A 19,629-nucleotide genomic window follows, 5' to 3' on the forward strand; every position below is an offset into this window, starting at 1 on the left:
TATACATTTGATTGTCTAGTGCTAAACCAAGCAGGGCTGTAGGAAAGGACATGACAGGTAATGTTGTGCATTGCAAAATGCTGTAAGCTGGTTCAAAGATTTCATTGGAGCCATTTCTGTAGGAGTCACATTGGCATTGTTTATTGGGGGTATCTGTGGATATTCTCCTACCGAGTTGTACATTAGTCCCACAAAGAAACCCTATCTTGCTGCAGCATACAGCAACAACAAAACATCCCATATCATTTACATCCCTTTCAAATTCATGCAGTCACTGAGGAAAGAAGGCGGAGACGGGACAACTATTGCCAGTTGACACGAAGCGCCTTCCGCACTGTTTATACTCCACTTTTGTTGCCTCGTTCTCCCTTTAAATGATACTTAAAATATTCACGACTATCAGGCGAGTCTACATGCCTTAAATAGATATTATAATACACAGTCCAGAGTGCCAGTAGCAAACTGGCTCCACCTGAGTGCAGGGGCTCCCAAAAATGTCAGACTATTTTTCATAGATGTAATTAATCAAATGTCTTGATAATGGAAAAGGTCATTCATTTCCAGACATGTTAGTAGGATGAAGATTGCCTTCTGCTACTCTTTGGTTGTATTGATATGACAGAAATAAAGTGGGAAAGTAAAGTAAGTTTATTACCCTTGTGACAGTCGCATTCAACATGTCACCATTGATAACAGAATTATCTTTTTTGGGTTTTTTTTAGGATGCAGTTTCTCCAGAACATACTTTAGGCAGAAGAGAATACATCCATTCAGATTTAGAACCTTGAAGGTTGGCAGAAGTCCATATCAGTATGTGCCATCACTAAGTACACTGGTAAGTTTGATATTCTACATAATGCATGTCTATTAATCTATTTTCCATTTCAGTAATCTGCATAGTTCATACTTATGAAGAATTCAAAGTACCTCGGAGGAATAGCAAGATGCCAGACACTGAGCCACTGTTTTCTCTTAGCAGAGCCTAATGAAGCAAATACATTTATAGCTCTGTCTAACCTTTTAAACAATAGTCATGGGAACATTCCTTCAGATCAGGTAACAAATTGGTGCAAGAGAATGTCTCTCAAAAGATAAACATTTCATTTTAGTTTTGGTCAGTTGGGTGGGTTGACCTGGAAAAACGAAGGCAGTACTGGGCATTTAGGTGTGTTTTGAAGAGTTAAAATGTACAAACTTTTTTAAAATGTTTTTTGAAGCATTTTCATAAGTGAAATACAGATAGAAAGGAATTAAAAGAAGGCGAGGCCCAAGACAACATTATGAGTTTTACATATGTGTATAGCTTGACATAGTTGGACAATGCATCTTGGTCACGTACCAATAAAAGGAAAAAGGTCATTGATACGTATACAGGGGAGCAGACGAATATGAAGTTTTAGGAGAAATAGATTGGAATGCCTATGAGGTGTCGTGTATTAGTGTATTGGCTGGTATGATATGAGGATAGTGAGGTAATGGGTATTTGGGGGGACAGCAATGGGGAGTCTACGTTTAAGGGAAGCAAATAAGCATGGAGAGGCTGCCTAATGTCTTTTGGTCGAGCAGAGGGGGGCTGTTGGGTGGAGTAGACCTCGCTTATTAGGTAGCAGCATCTCATGCTTTGGAGCCAGGCTTTACTGGTGGGGCATATACAATTACGCCAATGGATTGTAATCTTTCTTTTCACCAGTAATAGAGCAATGGCAGTAAATCTGCTGTAGCTTACCGGAATGGTTGAAACATTGCCCAGCAATGCTAGAGAAGATCAGGGGTCTAGTTATAGGGAGATCATCTGTGAAAGGAAGATGAATGCTTCCGTCCAGTATGTGGCAATGACTGGACAAGTCCAAGTCAAGTGTAGACAATTTGCTTCTGGGAGCCGACACTTAGAGCAGAGGGATGACCTACTAGAGTCAATCTTGGCTAGTCCAATAGGAGTAGTATAGGATCTATGCAAAAAGCGAAAATGGAGGAGCTTAAGACCATGGTTTTTGGATACCTGCTTAATCTGTGCGCAGCAAACGGTCCAGTCTTTGTTGGTGATGGGGTGACCCGGGTCTTCTACCCAGCTCTGTTGCACCTTGCTGTCATGGGTATGTTTTAAGAGCCATGCAAGTGCGTTAAAGCTAGGTGATCAAATGTGATCTGTCTGGGTCGGCTATCAAAAGAGTGAGTGGAGGGAAGTCTTCAAGGGCGAGATGGTAGGAAGGTATATGGGACTGCAACAGGCTATGTAACCTATTAATGACAAATCTATCCATATATGTGTAGCATCGTTAGTGTGTGATAAAGCATGCTCATAGGGGAACAAATCCCCAACGGTATGGAGAAAATGTGTGGCCAAGGTGAGTTGCACCAGCTTTTCAGATGTTCGTGGTAGCCAATGGTTCATGAAAATGGGTAATTCGGGGGAATAAAAAAAAATCGGAATCCAGTGCCCCTCTAGGCTTCCGCCATGCCCAGCAGGTAGTAGACAGGGTCTGAATGTTCAGTGGGTCCAACTGAAGGCCGTGTGGTAGTAGAGCATTTAGCAGAATGGGGTCTGCTAAATCATGCTCTGGTTTGATGTAAGGTAGACAGGCCTCTGGGTGAAACCAATAGTATGCAAAATGAGCCTGGGCGACCAAAAATTAAATAAGGAAATCAGGAATGTTGAAGCCGCTGTGATCATACGGAACAGGGAGGGTTTCCCAGGCGATTTGATGTTTGCGATCAGCCCGAACTAGTTTCAGAAGTAAGCTGCGTAACAATGTAAAGAATGCGTTCTTTGTAGGAATAGGTATATTAACGAATAAGGACAAGAAACCAGGAAGGACCGTCATTTTTATAATGGCTATATGGCCAGCCATGTAGAGGGGTTGTCATATCCACCGGTCAACCTGCGTTGATAGTCTATCCAGGGCAGGACCATGCTTCAAGCAAATGATTTGTTACTTGTCTCTGTGTAAAACAACCCGAGATATTTGGTGGTATCGGCAGACTATTTAAAAGGATATTCACAAGTGGGGGAAAATGGTGGCATCAGTAAGAGGTAGCTATTCTGATTTCGCCCAATTGATGCACAAACTAGAAAGGCCACTAAATCTGACAATCTCCCGAACTATAGGGTCCAAGTAGTCTGAGGGATGTCTGACAGATAATAGTATGTCGTCAACATACATGAACACGAGAAGAGACCCAGATTTAAATTGAAGGCCTGGTGCATGTGGTGCTCTTTAAGGTGACGTATCAAGGGGAACATGGCTATGATGAATAATAATGGCGAAAGTGGGCAGCCTTGTCTGGTGGCTCGGGACATTGGCAAGGGTTCAGAGATGGAGCCAATAATTTGAATACAGGCAGTGGGGTTTGAATATATTAGACAAGCAAAGGAAGTGAATCTGTTGGGAATGCCAAGTTTGCGTAATGTCGCATGGAGAAAGCCATTTTAGAGAATCAAATGCTTTCTCCGCATCTAAAAGGCTGACCACTGCAGGTGTTTCAGGAGATACCCTATTCAGAATGGAGAAGAAGACACGAAGATTAAGCGACATGGACCTTTGTGGTATGAACCCGGTCTGAATGGGAGAGATTATTTGGTCATTCAACAATGATAGCCTAATAGCGATTGCTTTGTCAAGAATTTTATTGTAAAACTTAAGTAAGGAAAGCGGTCTGTACGACATAGACCGTCAACAGCTGAGGAATTAAGATGTTTTTATACACTTTTTAAAAAGCAGCAGAAGGCCATCAAGGCCAGGGTCTTTAGTGCCATCCAAGGAGTCTCTTGCCCGGGCAAAATGCTCTTTTAAGAACTTAGATTGGCCGGTGGTAAGCCAGACTATGGCAACCTCTTTGAGATGAGTATGGCGTGCTGCAGAATCAGATGACAAGCGAGTAGTACATAAAGATTTATAGTACGTGATTATCTCATGTATTATACCTTCATTGGTCGATACCCGGGAGGCTAACTTCGGTAATATGCCTGGAAGCTGGGGGGGAGGGGGGACGCCAACGTTCGTCCAGGGTGTTCACCCTCACCATATCTCCGCGTTGCAGAGTATTTGCCGAGCAGAGTTGCTTCCCTCAGCAAGATTACAAAATTCTTCCAGAAGAACTGAGCGCTTATGTAAAGCTGATGGGGAGTATTCTCCCTGTCAATGTCTATGAGTTTGGCCACTACTCGTGCTAAACTGTTGTGAATATCTCATAATACCCCATTGTGTTATGAAATGCAGATCCCACGAATGTATGCCTTAAAGGCATCCAAAAGAGTGGCATAATGACTACTAGACCCTGTGTTTATCTCAAAATAATAGATTATGTTAACACGAAGTTTAGAACAAAAAAACGCATCCAGCAGGGCGGTTGTGGGGAACGACAAGCGGGATTCCCAACCCCCACTGTACGAGAGGGTGAGCAGCAACCTGACCGGTGCGTGATCAGAAAGTGTATGCGGCAATACCTGTATATCTTGAAGCCATGGGCTGCTGTTTGCTGAGAGAAACCAGTAATCCAGCTTTGCTCACACCGCTTGTGGGGCAAAGTTAAAAGTGTAACCTGGGGTGTTGGGGTGGAGAATTCGACAAATATCTTTGAGGGTGTGTGTGAACAATATGCTGAAGGATAAGTAAGGACCGTGGCTTGCGTCCCGAACAGGTGTGTGTACAGGCCAAGGCTAGATCTAGACGTAAATTCAAGTCATCCCCTATTAAAATGGCATCTGAGTCAAATCTATCTTAAGAGAGTGAAAATGTTTTGGAAAATGAGGTGATCATCGGTGTTTGGGGCGTATATGTTTAAAAAGAGAAGCCTCCACCCCAGCACTGTCCCGGTCACTAAGAGGTAGCAGTCCTGTCCTCTGCTATGGTAGCATAATGTATGAAGGGTGGGCTTTAATGTATAAGGATGCAGACCCCTCTGAAACAAAAGCTGTAATTAGCAAAGTATCTATGTGGGCTCCATGATACCGTTAAGGTGGGTGGAGGAGCGTTTCCTGCAGAAATGCAACCTTAACACCATGATGGTTAAGACACGATAACACCAATTTCCCCTTCCGAGGGTTGTTCAGACCGCAGACATTCCAGGTGAGGAGTGTCAGGTCTACAGATCGTCTAGTGTCCCCCATCAAGGAAGTATGGATTAGTTCCAATCATGTCAAGTCCTGCAAAATAGTTCACTCTTGGTGTCACCCCCTCTGCTATAGAAAGGGAAGATATAACAGTAAAATACATATAGCAATATAAATCACAACAAGACCGCAATAGACCCACCCACATTAGGTGAAGAAGACCTAGTGAATCCCCATAGAAACCAAACCATTGTCAAAGATCCCAACAGATCAAAATACAGAATCTTCCTTTGGGGGACGGGGGATGGGGGTCAAGCAAAGCTTCGGAACTCGTTGCTCATTATGCTAGGTGGCAAGAGGCCAGCTAGCAACTGAAGGAAAAGCGGCAGGTGGTGAGAACGGGAGCACCATGTGTGAGATATATTCCCGGTCTGCTGCTCAATATGGGGGGGGGGGGGGCTCACAGGTTAATACTGGTTGCAGCACTGGTGATAAAGTCAACATAGAGGGGTCCCAATTGATGGGGTGAGGAGCGAAATGGCAGTAGCGATGATGGTGCCCCACTCTTAACGGCGAACAGGAACAAACCACAGGGCCGAAACTGATGCATAGGGTAGGAGGGCACTGCAGGTAGGTACTCACTTTTGATTGCGGTAGCAAGGAGGTATCCATACAGTGGACTCAAATAGCACCCGCAGGTAGGGGACAGAGGGGAGGCGGCTCAATTCTGCACTGCAGGACCCAGCAGGGTTCCGGCCCAGTAGGTCCACCGCGGAGGCCCAGACAAGTCAGCTGGTCACAGAAGGTGTGGTTGGCGGGGCCGCAAACACAGAAGGTAGGGGCACGTTCTCTCAGGCCCCAGCGGATTACGACTCACATGATAGATGTCGGGCATTTGCTATGTTGCGGGCAGTCAGTCGTAGTGGCTGCAGACAAGACCGCAGCAGATGATGGCCCATGGAGGGGGCTCAGCGAGTAGCCGCTTCCTCGGCCTCAGGCTCACCTGCGGCCCCTGTCGCCACGGGGCCTCCGAGGCAAGTCGGGACAGCCCCCGCTGGCTGAGCAGCAATGGCTGGTGAGACAATTCTGTAGGCATCATTTGGAATGGGGAGGGTGCCCAGCAAGGCTCTGCAGCCTCAGGCCTCTGGCTCACTCGTGGCTCATGTCACCACGGGGCCTCTAAGGCAAGTCAGGCCGTACCTTTCTTCAGTGAGTCCCGATGGCCGTAGGGGGCTTCGGGTGTCCAGTGGCAGTTTGCAGCATTCCTGGGGTGAAAAGGGTGCGATAACTCCCCTTGATGGTCGGCTAAAGCGAGGATGGAAAGCGCTGCCCTCAGGATGTAGACTTTCGGTTCCGGAGCTTCATTGCCGCGCGGCCATTACAGGCGATGGCTTGGCCACGCCTCCTAAAAATGTACAAACTTAAACTAGCTTAGCACATAAGAGAATGGACAATTGAAGGTGATTTTGAAAGTTCTTTGAGATCTAAGATTCATTCGTATGACTGCACTGAAAACCTTCTCTTGGAGGAGAATTCAAACATGATGCAATGTGTCAGAAACAAAACTATTTGTTCAGATTTCGCTACACAAACCGACATCTCAAACATAAGAACTAAACATAAAAAAACAGGTAGTTACATCATGACGCTTATTAGCATTGGTATGCATATTCACAATAGCATCCCAGATGTGTGCTTGGATAAGTGCAATACACAGGTAAACTGCCAAAGCACCAGTCATTGAAGGCTTGTGTCAAAGCATTTCTGCAGGGGTTTGGACCTGAAAAATCTGTCATCAAAAGTGACGTAGGTGTTTTAAGCTACACGCAATGATTGAATGACTGTATGGTAACCGCAGCTGCCTTTTTCCTGGTGTCAAATGAATTTAAGCCTAATACACATACTTTTGTGGACAGAGTGAGATCCAAGCCCACATACTAAATCTACCTCGACTTCTGAAAATACACTAATTTTGAGGTATATCTCAAGATAGGAACTATAGAATCTCCATACCCCACCCAAAAAAGCCTGGAGACATTTTGTAAGACCACATTTTTGCATAGTTGTGATTACCTTGTGAGCAAAGACTGAGTTATTATTCTCTAAGATTGTGATAATAATAAAATCTGATGCAAGAAATGTCTTCATAATATCAAGTCTACTGCTATACTGTATGAAATTATACAAGTTACTCTTCTACACTAACAATCTGAGGCTATTTATATTGCTCCATAATATTATCTGATTACATGCAAATAAACGGAGAAGCAGGGAAGTGAGCTTGGTGGTTATTTACTTCCAGGTGATCCTTATCAAAGTAATCCGCACTGAACTGCCCCACCTACTTGTGGGATCCCTGATCACTTTGCATAGTATATATCTGTATATTTCCAAGCTCTTTTTGAAGACAACAAATTCATATACTTAAAAAGAAATCGCTTTGCTGCTGAAAGAAGTCTATAAGTAGCTACATTTAGTTTAATTATCCTTTACAAATATCTCCAGTTATCAAAAACGAGTTGCTAAATATAAAGTGGTTCGCCCTCCCTTCCTTCAGTGTCCTTTCATGCCCCAGACGTTTCAGTTAGGTTAGTTAATTTTTCTGGTTCCTGGCAACAGGATTCTGGAGCAACGACCCTTGCTTTCGTGGGATTTTTCTCCATAAAACCTTTTTTAACTGGGTTTAATCCACCTAATTTGCTATCCCTTAGGATTAGAGAAGTTTTTTTTATCTGTTTTCTGACTGAAAAGTCTTATTCCAGTTGGAATGACTTCTCGTTTTATTAGGCGTCCTGCCTGTCGCAAGAAGAATTTGCCAAGTCAGATGCCAATGACCTCTTTATCTTATGCCTTCCAGAGGATCACCATCCTGAAAACTCTGCACATTCTCCAAAATGACCAAGAGGAACTTATATGATAGACAGAATGATCAGGCTGCACATCATGTAGGAGAGACATCAGAAGGCAGCTTCAGCATGTCACAAGTGATGAGGAGACGTTTCACCATCTACCTCAGCACCCTCTTCTCACACAAGGGACTACCCAAGAGGTAGATATAACTAGTGTAGAAGGAAAGAAAGAAGAAGATCCCATTCAACATTGAGACCTTCAAAATCTACAACCGGTTCTGGGGCACATACCCACCATCGAGGCATAGTACATCCATAATGTTGAGGTTGATGTCAAGAAGTCACAGTTCGGTTAGTTTGTCACCTACTCCTGCACCACAATGGTTTGTTTCTCTTATGTTTTTCTATAACACCACCCGTTACCCTACCTTTTAAGGTAACCTCAGCAAGTGAAGCCGCAAGTGGTTCCTCAGGTTCCACCTAAATCTGCTCTTGAGGCGACTCCATAAAAAGAAGATCATGTACCAGATGAAGAGAAGTTACCAAATCAAATTTCAAAGCTTTATTCGACAGCATGTCATAAAAGCATTACACCACATTACAACCTACAATGAATAAATACTATACTTTCTTTAAAAATTCTCGTATTAAAATCATATTAAACTAAGCTGTCTTATTCAATTTGAAACAATTCATAATCATTAATTAAAACAATTCTATTTAACATTTAGATACAATTTGATCCTACAAAATTCAATGGCAATAGTTCAATATGGCATCAATGGAACGCTGAATGTCACGGGCACGTAAAGTCCATGCCCACCCCAAAAATTTTGCAACTGCAATAGCTATGCACGGAGTGCAGTCTGATTCAAGTATTCTTAGCGCCTCCATACCACTACGTGTGCCCAAATTTAAACACACGGGTTTTAGCCACCTACGGCGAGGATTTGCATACAAGGGGCATACAAACATCAAATGAGGAATATTCTCAAGCATGGTTTTACAGTGATGGCATTTGTCACCTTTAGATGGAAACCATTTGTTAGTAAATGTATTTAAAGGAAGGGTATCAATTCTAAATTGGAAATACAATTTCCTATCAAAAGGCCGTTCAATAATGTCCCAAAACGGCTCATAAAATGGTAAGGACTTGATATCAAGAAAGCGTTCGGACAGCCCAGTAATGGGACTGTTACTATAACCAGGCGACCAAATCATGTCCCAGTATGTTTTTTTTAAAGATACCGTTGATGGGAACCCTGTATCATTAAGGCTGTTCCATAAATGACCTAAATCCAATTTGACTAACAAACCCCTTAGTTCCTTCAGCCACGGAATACAGTGAAAACGATCTGCCCCAATAACATCCTGTAGGGCAGTAGCATAATGGGACAATTCGGGGGTCGTCATTACCCTTCTCCAATAAACAGCGGGCGGAGCCGTGCCAAATCCTCTATTTTCTTTCTCCCCAGATCGTAGGTTATTGGGATGGTTGGAGTACTTTGGGGAACCCCTATTAAGCTACGCAGAAACCTATTCTCTGCCAGTGTTAGTTACTTTAAATTCGAGAATCCCCAAAGTTCCGACCCGTACAGGGAGGCACTCACTGCTTTCATATTATAAATTTCCAGGGCAGGACTAATTAGTTTTGTCATTGACGCTTTGTTTATTTAATATTGCGCCCGCATTTTGCTGGAATTTCAATACTGACATATCAGTATGGTTTTTCCATCCCATGTTGCTCTGGAGCAAAATTCCGAGGTATGTGAAAGCCTCTACCTCTTCTAAGGGTGTTCCATTAAACTTAATTTTCCCTTTGAAGGATTTACGCTAGTTGAGGCACATAAACTTAGTTTTTGATGTGTTTAATTCTAGGCCGCGCATCTGGCAGAACTCGCCAAATGCGTTGACTGCCTTCTATAGCCCACTTGGAGTTCTAGAAACTATCAACGTGTCGTCCGCAAACATGAGAACCGGAACGCGTGCGCCTGCCAAAACAAGAGCATCGGTGGGGGACTGGCTCAGATGGTCTACTAAGCCATTGATGTAGATAGAAAACAGTGTGGGTGCCAAGACGCACCCCTGCCGAACACCCCGCTCGACAGGGAATGGGTCGGTCACCTCACCCTGAGCCCCCCACCTAATTCTAGCGTAGTTGTTCTCATGCAAACGGACGATCAACGTTAACAGTTCCGGGCTCATCCCAGCATCAGCAAGCACCCTCCAAAGTTTGTTACGAGGAACCAAGTCAAATGCTGATTTTAAATCAACAAAAACAGCATAAAGGGTCCCCTTAGATATGGCCACATTCCTCCAATAAAGAGCAATGAAAAAGAAAACTTGATCGATTGAGCTCGTGCAAGGGCGAAAGCCAGCTTGATAAGGTGACAAAATTTTGTTTTCTTCTACCCAGGATTGCAATTTATTTTGCACTAACCGTCCTATCACTTTTTGTGCGGAATCAATGAGACTGATAGGTCTGTAGTTGCCTGGTAGAGCTTTGTCCCCCTTTTTAAACACCGGGATTATTTCAGCACCCAGCCAAGAGTCAGGAACGGGTGCCCCCATGGCCACTGAATTTGCCAGCCATTCAAGGTACTGACTCCAAGTTACCCGATCGCTCAAAAATATGTCAGCTGGTATCCCATCCATGCCAGGAGCCCTGCCACCAGTCACACAATCCAGTGCTATATTAACCTCCTTTGCCGTAAATGGCTGATGATGATAGAATACTGTTGGGGGTGCTATGTTATCACCTACAGTTTGATCACGAGCATATTGAGGTCTGAAAAAATCAATCCATTGGTCTTTTGCTACGTTGTTTTTTGGGGTTTCAGCTCTCCCTCCTCTATCCCACTTGACGAGGGCCCAGAAACGTTTTTGATCCTTTGCCATACATGCGGACTTTAAATCCCGCCAATAATCCTCGTCCCATTGCCTCTTAGCTGCTTTCTGGGTCTTCCTATATTTGTCTCTTGCCTCTTTTACTGCCTGGTTGTTCCTTGATCTAAGTAGAATACCAAGATTTTTACGAGCTGATCTACAGGCCTGGTTGTACCACCCCGTTACGGGAGGGTTTTTGTTGGCGTTTTCAGGTTTTATAGACTTCATGAAATACCCGTGGAGCTTGATGAAAAATTTTGTATGGGCCTCTAACATAAGTAACGGAAAGTGGGGATTTTTACTAAATAGGTTAATATTCGCTACTTCTTCAGCGGCCACCTTTTTAAGGGCCTCCAAGCTCTCCGGGTTCTCAATCACTCTCTCCCATTTTATGTGCCTCAGATTATTCGAGGTTACGATATCCAGGGGAACCATTCTACCCCCTTGCCTTGTTTCTCTTGAGCCCTCACAGGCTAAAACTTCTATGCAAAGCGGATTATGATCACTTTCCAACCTATTGCTTATCCTCATATCAATCAGCCTGTGCCATTCCCTGATATCCACAAGGAAATAATCAATTCTGCCCGAAGACCTCCCATTATCAAAAGTATTGGCTCCCTGTCGATCGGAAGGCGTGCGACCATTCACTGCTCTTAATCCTCTCACCAAACATAAGCTTTTAAGTTGAATGGCCACTGCTGACCATCTTCGAACCCCTGGTAGTTCCAATTGAGGCACACCCCACTTACTATCCTCTTCTGCAGACAAAAATTGTTCCTCCTGTCCCAGCGGTTCGAATGTGGTATTAACATCACCCCCTACCATTATTGATACTGGGGTTGTAAGCAGCTCTAGTTCACGATCTAGGGTGGCAATTACTTCCGAGGTATGGCCTCCTACAACCCCCCTAGCATAGATGTTAAAAATGACCATTCCCTGTCCATTGGGCCATGTAATGTTTACGGACAGGATATCAGTTGATGGAGAATTCCTGAGCCTGATTTTGCAATGTAATGACTGGCGAACCCAAATTATTAGCCCACCAGACGGGCGCCCTTTGGGATTTTTCGTGGCCAACACATGAAAGCTAAGGAACCCAACTCGATGCACTGGGATCAATGACCAAGTTTCTTGAAATAAAATAATGTCGTATTGGTCAATAAATTTGCACCATTCTGGAGACATCATCTTATTAGAAATTCCCGCTAGGTTCCATTAGAAGATGAACAGCCTAGCCCCCACTACAGAGGGGCATGGCAGGTCTTGAGATGTTAAATGATCTTGGATTGAAGCCACCTCTCCAGATTCAAAACCTGAGTTTGCAACCGTGGGGCCTACTGTGGCCAAAAAGAGGAAATCTGGGCTCGGCTTGATGCAAATCGCAGGATGCCTACCAAGATCCAGCCGCACAGGGCTGCTGAACTCCGATAAGGTCCCTGAGATATTTGAAACCCCGCCCTCTTTTCTATGTTTACATGGGTGCCATTGGAAAGGACGGATCCCCAGATTGGGGGTACAAAGCTCCTATCAAGCTCCCTAGATTCAATGATCATGGTGCCAACACCTCCTCCAAGTCAATCACATTCATTTAAGTTGGACAATGCAGCAAATCTGTTTTCCAGGTTAACCCCCCATTCACTCACTTGAACGCCCCTGCTACCATTATTCGATACCAAATTCCACTTAGTCCTTAGAACACTACAATTCGCTCTTGTACCCCCCTTGCTATAGAAGAAGTCAAGTGTGAGCGGAATTATATCAGTACTCCTACGTTGGGGGGGGGGAGTATAGTTAACAATACTTCTGGGAGTACTTCTGGGCTTGAAAAATTCAAAACAACACAGTCACCTCCAAATTTTTTCAGGCCCGTCCCTACCCAGCCCACCCTTCTTGCCATTGTTATTTCCCCAGCAAGTTGTTGTTTACATCTTTCGGTTATCAGCATATTATTAGTCAGCCAATGTGGGGCTTTGCTCATCAGCGAAGAAGTAGTTTCTATCTGGCCTGATTTCAAAAGGGGTACATTGGCCAGAACAAGGACAAGGGGAGAGGCTTCTACAACCAATTCAACTTTCTCTAAACATGGTGCTATGGGTCTAGGTAGAAGGTTTTCTATAGCAGGCATTTGGACATCAAATCTTGCTTGGTGGGGAGTGGGTGGAGGGATCTCTGACGTCCCACCACCCACCACGCTTCCCTGGGGGGCTACAACTGAGTGAGCACTGTTTACAATTAGTTTTGAGATGTTACCCACCTCCTCCACTGTTTTATTTTGGAGCCCCCCCAATCTGTTGACCTCAGCAGTAAGCCTATCTATTTTGGCTATCAGCGGTTTAGTGATAGACCTGATCTTGGAGTCGATCATACTAGCTAATTTATTAATGAGCTCGTCTTCCAACATCATATTTCCCTCTTGTGCCCCGTTCCCTTCGTCTATAGCTTTTCTTTTGGGGGGAGAAGCTATCTTTTTTTCTTGTTTCTGCTCGATCGTAGGCCACCCCGCTTGGAATGACTAACCCTGCACGCTCTCACTACTCTACGAGCGGGCGCAGCCACTGAGGATGGGGACTTATCTGCTATAATTTCTGTGTCATCCTCAGAATCATTCTCTAGGTGTACAACAGGAGATACATTATCATCCATAATATCACTAGCAGGGATGTCTATGTCCAGTGCAACAGAGCTAATGTCCAGCGATGGGAGTGCTGTGTTGAGGGAATCTTGAGGAAGACTCTGCGAGCTGCTAGGAGGGGAAACACTTAACCCCAACGACATCCTACGCTTGCTGTTGATGTTATTAACGACCTGTACTAGATAGTTATCCATAGTGTTTGGCACTGAGGGTTTTTTTTGCTTCGACATGATATCAATCCCTTAACTAACCTCACAAATTATGTGTGCTCAAGAATAAAGAAAATTGAAAGTAAGAAGCCTAAAGTTACAATGTATAGGCATTTATATAGCGCACTACTTACCCGTAGGGTCCCAAGGCGCTTCGACCGCTGCGAAACCCTTCCTGGCTTCCCTGAGAGATGGTCCCTTAATGGGTATCTCCAGGGTGAGACCAGGCATCCCCGGCGGTCTGGTGGGGCCATTAGTGAAGATGAGGCAAGCTAATGCCCAGAGTTGCCGAGTGTGATCGCTGATCAGAGTGGGCACCGAGGCGAGAGAATTATCGAGTCCGCTGACCCTGGTCCAGAAACCTGCCGCGCCGGGAATCGAACCCTGGTCCCGGGCCGTCCTCTGCTCTCGGGTCTGCCGCCTCTAACCAGTGAGCCACACTACTTCACAATACCAAGTGAGGGAATAACATTCAAGGACCACAAGGATAAACAAAGAATAAATCTCACAAAGTTTGTGCACAGATCGTCATAGGGTTCATGTCAGGCAGGATCCAGGGCCAGTCCAGTACCGTTCTGTCTCGGACTATCTAAGACTGTCCGCCCTTTGTCCGGGCTTCGTCCGGGCGTCCCGCTCTCGTCCGACGACGCGGGGAGAGCGCGCAATTTCTAGCGCCTCCGGTGTCGGGCGATGACGTGGGGCTCCGCTATGCCCCCTGGGAACAGTAGTTTTCCCTCTTCCTCCACTCGGCGGCCAGGTGTGTCCTACGGCGGTGGGAGGGCACTGTCAGTTCGTTTTCTTTGGCGTCTCGTTGGTAGAGCACGCAAACCCCTCACAGACTCAGCAAAAGGCAAGAAAGACCCGCTCCACCGGGAGAGCGCGCAATTTCTAGCGCCTCCGGTGTCGGGCGATGACGTGGGGCTCCGCTATGCCCCCTGGGAACAGTAGTTTTCCCGCTTCCTCCACTCGGCGGCCAGGTGTGTCCAACGGCGGCGGGAGGGCACTGTCAGTTCGTTTTCTTTGGCGTCTCGCTGGTAGAGCACGCAAACCCCTCACAGACTCAGCAAAAGGCAAGGAAGTTACCAAAAAGGACTTGCTCGCCTCCAAGGCTCTTTTGACGCCTTGGAGACAATCCTCATCAGAGTCATAAGCAATCCTCCTTCCTTCCTCCCTGGACCATAGGTTAAAACAGAGGTTTTCATCCTTGCCCAGAATCGTATAATTTCTTTAAAAACAACCTATTCTCTCTGGGAGCATGATGAAGGAAATGTGAGGCCTTCAAAGGCATAGTCCAGGTTTTTGTCTGCCTTGCATGTGCAGCCTACCTACTAGCATTTCACAACTGCCAGCTTTCAGTCAGGGAGAATTCAACCATTGATAGTGATAAAAGGAACTGCAGGAGCTACTGGAAAAAAAGCGCAGCTGTTAGCCACCCAACACAGATTATATGAAGTGGGAGACAAAGACAAAAAAGTGTTAGCCAGGTTAGAGAAAAAAGTGTCCACGAATAAATGGGTCCCTGGTATATCAGACAAAAGGGATGCGACTTAAAACGGGGGCACAGATAGCAGAAGCATTCGCAACATACTACAAAGCACTATGTTCGACCTCAACAGAGAACTCCGAAACAGGGTGTGGGGACTTTCTGCAGGACCTTCCCCTACTGCGGCTCTCCACAAAGGAGAGTACTAGACTAGATGGCGAACTGTGGTGGAATCTGCAAGGGTTTTGTTTTGCAGTGGTTTCACAACTGCCTGCTTCCAATTTGGGAGAACTCAGCCATTGAGATAGTGAAGATTTTTTTTAATTAAAAGGTTGACAGTATCAGCGGCCTTATGCAGAATGGCTGGGTGAGAAGTGTCATTGGGGGAGCCAGATTTACAGGAGAGAATGCCTTTGCATGAGACTGAGTGATCTTTAAAGTCACTTTAGATTTAGTGACTATTTTCCTATAATTGAAGATATTTTAACAGTAAAAAGTAAGCAAAATGTAGCCTTTTCTAGCCTTCTTTAGGCTGCAAAGTCCATCGCTATTTTATATACAGGAGAGTACTAGACTAGATGGCGATCTGACTGTGGAGGAGGTCAGCTCGACAGCAATGGCTCTGCACTCGGAAAAGGCGGCTGGGCCAAATGGTCTGCCAGTAGATTTGGTCAAGTGCATGTTATACAAAACGACACCACATCTCCTAGACATGTTTAAAGCAGCCAAATCAATAGGGGTGTTGCCTCCAGATAAGAGAACAGCAGTGGTTGTGGTATTACCAAAGGAGGGGGAAGCTACCAGGGGAGTATCGATCGTATAGACTGATTACCCTCCTCAATTACGAAGTAAAGGTTGTTGGCAAAGTCTTTGTCTACACACCTCTGCACGGTGACCTTCCTCATTCACCCAGACCAGTCCGGCTTTATCCCACAGAGGGGGACCAGGCCGAACTTAGGCAGACTTTTTGGCATCCTGCATGTCACGTGGGTTGTCACTAGATGCCAGGATGGCCTTCGATAGTATGAAGTGGCCGTATTAGTGGGCTGTTCTGAGCCACCTAGGATGAGGACCGAAATTCTTTAGGTGGGTAAAGCTGTTCCAGGTGCAGCCATTAGCGCAGGTGAGAGTAAACACAACAGTATCCCGGGTGTTTTCCTTTCACAAAGGGACGAGGCAGGGTGCCCACTGTCCCCATTACTATTCTCTCTGGCCCTGGAACCCCTGGCGGCATGGGACCGACGAGACCTTCTGATATGGGTTATCCCAGTTGGGGGTGGATGGGACAAGCATATCTCTCTATATGGAGATGACATTTTGTTGTACGTAATGAAGCCGAGACAATCTATTGACAGAATATTACACATTTTTCGTATTTTCGGAGTACATCCTGGGTATCAAATACCTTGGGATAAATCCCTGTTTCCGCTGCTAGGCGACCCTCCCAAAATTAACATCCAGATTTAATGTCCCGTTGGCGATGAAGAGGTTCAAATACCTGGGGATATATGTATCAAGAAACCCGCAAGAGTTTCTCGAGCGGAATCTGGTGATGCAACTAGAGACATTCATCAGCGATGCCCAGCGTTTGCAGATGCTTCCACTTACTTTGATGGGCCTCTCAGCCCTGTTCAAGATGACGACACTGCCTCGCATGTTATATGTCTTGCAGAACACACCCTATCTGGTCCCATCACTTTTATTCCAGAAATTAGATGCCGAATTGCGAACTCTGATCTGGGGTGGAGGTGCGCCTCGCATTGCTCTGTGTAAGTTGCAGATAGTAGTATACGAGGGGGGACTGCCGAAACTCAATGTCAAACTGTATTACTGGGCCTCCTAACTAGTCACTGTGAATGGTTGGGTGTTTGGAGACCAAGGGGGGGCTAGCATATAGACTTGACAGGGCTGTCATGGGAGCCAGAGGCCGCCTACCACTGCTATACTACAGAAAGCGGAGACAGGCCTTCTGACATACAAAATCTCCATTTTATGTGTAGTAAGCCTAGGAACAACGTGTGTGCTCCCTGAGAGATCATGGGTGCTGGAAGTAGCAAGACTGTGCGCGTACGCACGCCGCCTGCAGAGCACACTGGTTATAGGTACGAAAACCGTTCTTTCCTGCCTACTTCCAGTACCTGTATAGGACCTGGCATTAGCAGAGAGGCTGTTATCAGAGTACTGATATAATGAGAATGCTGCCATAATTTGTCACAACAGTTCATGTAGCCAAAAGGGACTAGTTGATTTTATTTTTTACTTGACAAGTAGATTTCAGAAGCATCCTGTCCCTTGGACAAAGTAGATATTTAATCGCATTCCACAACCCTGCTGTACCCCTCAAAGATAATGCATTATTTGTGAAAGCTAAGGTACAGAAAAAGGAACATGTATGTATTTGTCACCATTGAATAGAAAAGGTTAAAACTAGATGCATATAAGTTGATTTCAGGCACTTACAACTGAATGGGTTCTTTCCTGTCTTTAAAGCATTGATTTCAACTTTGCAGCCCATCTAGGTTTGGGTAGTAGTGGCGTAAAATTTAATCTTACCAACTATATTTCAGTATGAGAAAAACTGTGTTTCTTTGGCGCTATATTGTAAGGTTCCCAAAGAGTCACAGGGAGTGTAAAGGTCAAATGCTACATGTAGATTGTAATGTTTCTTTTCACCACCTACATGAGAGAAACTTAAAGATAAGATGCCAAGGCTGCTCAAGTAGTGCTGGACTGTTGTTCACCAAGTTGAAGCAGGAAGTTTTACTCTTAACATTAAGTAAGCCATCTGTAAATTGCATCTTGAAGCCAAGACCTGTGTACCTAATTGTTACAAGCAAGACATGCGAGGTATATATTAGAAATATTTCAGGAGTAACAGTAATCAAATGGACTGTTTTCTGCGTAGGCTGAAACGGCCTTTTCTATTTTCAGTCCTGGTTTGTTTCTAAAATCCATATTTCAATATCTTGACTTTGGAATACACTAGAAATATTTATTTTTGCAGCATCTAGATTAGCACTTACTGGGATTTGTTTGCCATATATGTAGCGAACATCTGAAACTTTAGGAAGGACATGGGATAGCTTCAGGACCTTCCCTCATCACTGCTGTGGCACTGTTATATCTGGGTGCACCATTGCTTAATCTGAGCCAGTTGTGTCCAGGGCTTGACACAAGCACCGGATTTTCAACACTAGTATTTGTGACAGTCTGCCCCAAGGTGGCGCTATCTGGCTAATTTTTAGATCACCACGACAACAGTTAGTTATTAATTCGATATACATAAAAAATGACTATTACCTTCAGAGCAAGGCATTCTTACAGCTTTGTGGGCTTAACATTGTCTGTATTGTCACACTTGTAGGGGTGTGATGGTTAGTAGTTGTGTTGTTACTATCATTGGAAGCATATCAGGGGCAATATGTGATGCAAGGTGCAGTGGCCTCCTGATAAGAGCCTTGGCACTTATTTATTTTGCAAGTTAAGTACTGGGGTGCAACCACCATTTTAAAAGTTCTATTAGGTTTGGAGACAATAAGGAGCTGCTTGCTACCTACCTGGGACTAAGAAAGCTGTGACATTGTCAGACAAGATGTTCTGGTTTGTTTTCTCGTCAGAACTGTTTGTGTTATTGTTGTGGAACCCTGCCCAGCCATGGTTCTCAACCTAGCTATGCTTGATGATACTGAGCTTTAAAACAGTGATTGATCAAGCCTACACATAGTGTAGAAGAACAGTAAAAAATACCGAAATTACTCCAGTAGCAAGGAGATTTTTGCATGTCTAGTTTTCTAATCTGATTCTTTGGCAATAAAACTCAAGGCTTCGTCGAGGCCCTGACTTCAGCTTTTCTAACCTTGTGGAGTTCTCAGCAGCAACAACATCCTGTCTTGCACCACTGAAAGATTTCTACATCTAGAAAAAATGGCCTAGTCTTGCACCACTACTTTTCTACATCCAGGAAAATGACTGACGTAGAAGGTAAAACATTTTACAAGGTGAACTACAAGTTCTTCCCCTTCCCACTCCCCCAAAGTCAGCCTGAAAGTGTTCTTAGGGCGCAGTCATCCGGCGGCGTATACTAGCAGTGGATTCAGTCTTCCCTATTATTGCTATGGACACAGTTTGCTTTTTCTTTAAGCATTCACACTTCCTTATCCTTTTCCCAGTTTGTGTTGTTTTTTGCTGTCTTTTTAATCAATAAAGGTTCATTTTACAAAATATTTTAAAAAGCCCTATGCTTTGTGCAACAGATTCAAGCGTTAAGGCCATGATTCTTTACTGAAATGTGTTTTTTGCTTCTTGGAAGTTGTTATTTAACTGTGTGGGGAATTTGCATTTATTTTTCCTAGCTGATAATCTAGATTCTCAAAACAAGTTAAACCAAGAAAAGAAATCTAGTTAAATGCTACTTTCCTTCTTAAGGCTTTATCAAAGACATTAATCGGCCTTCCATGTTCAGTACCTATTTTCATTCAATTGTAGGATAACCAAATATGGATGCAAGTAAGATTTGTTAT

The 19,629-nt window shown here is 44.6% G+C and overlaps 1 protein-coding gene across 2 annotated transcripts in view; it reads left to right on the plus strand.

Annotated features, from left to right (window-relative positions):
- TECPR2 (tectonin beta-propeller repeat containing 2) overlaps positions 1-19,629 on the plus strand; it is a 626,110-nt gene that overhangs the window by 57,422 nt on the left and 549,059 nt on the right. For both annotated transcript variants that reach the window (XM_086937834.1, XM_086937835.1), the window contains exon 2: positions 723-835. The gene's annotated coding sequence lies outside the window, so the exon portion shown is untranslated. The remainder of the gene's footprint in view (positions 1-722; positions 836-19,629) is intronic.

The sequence above is a fragment of the Lissotriton vulgaris genome, chromosome 9 (assembly GCF_964263255.1).
Source record: "Lissotriton vulgaris chromosome 9, aLisVul1.2, whole genome shotgun sequence".
NCBI classification, from domain to species: Eukaryota; Metazoa; Chordata; class Amphibia; order Caudata; family Salamandridae; genus Lissotriton; species Lissotriton vulgaris.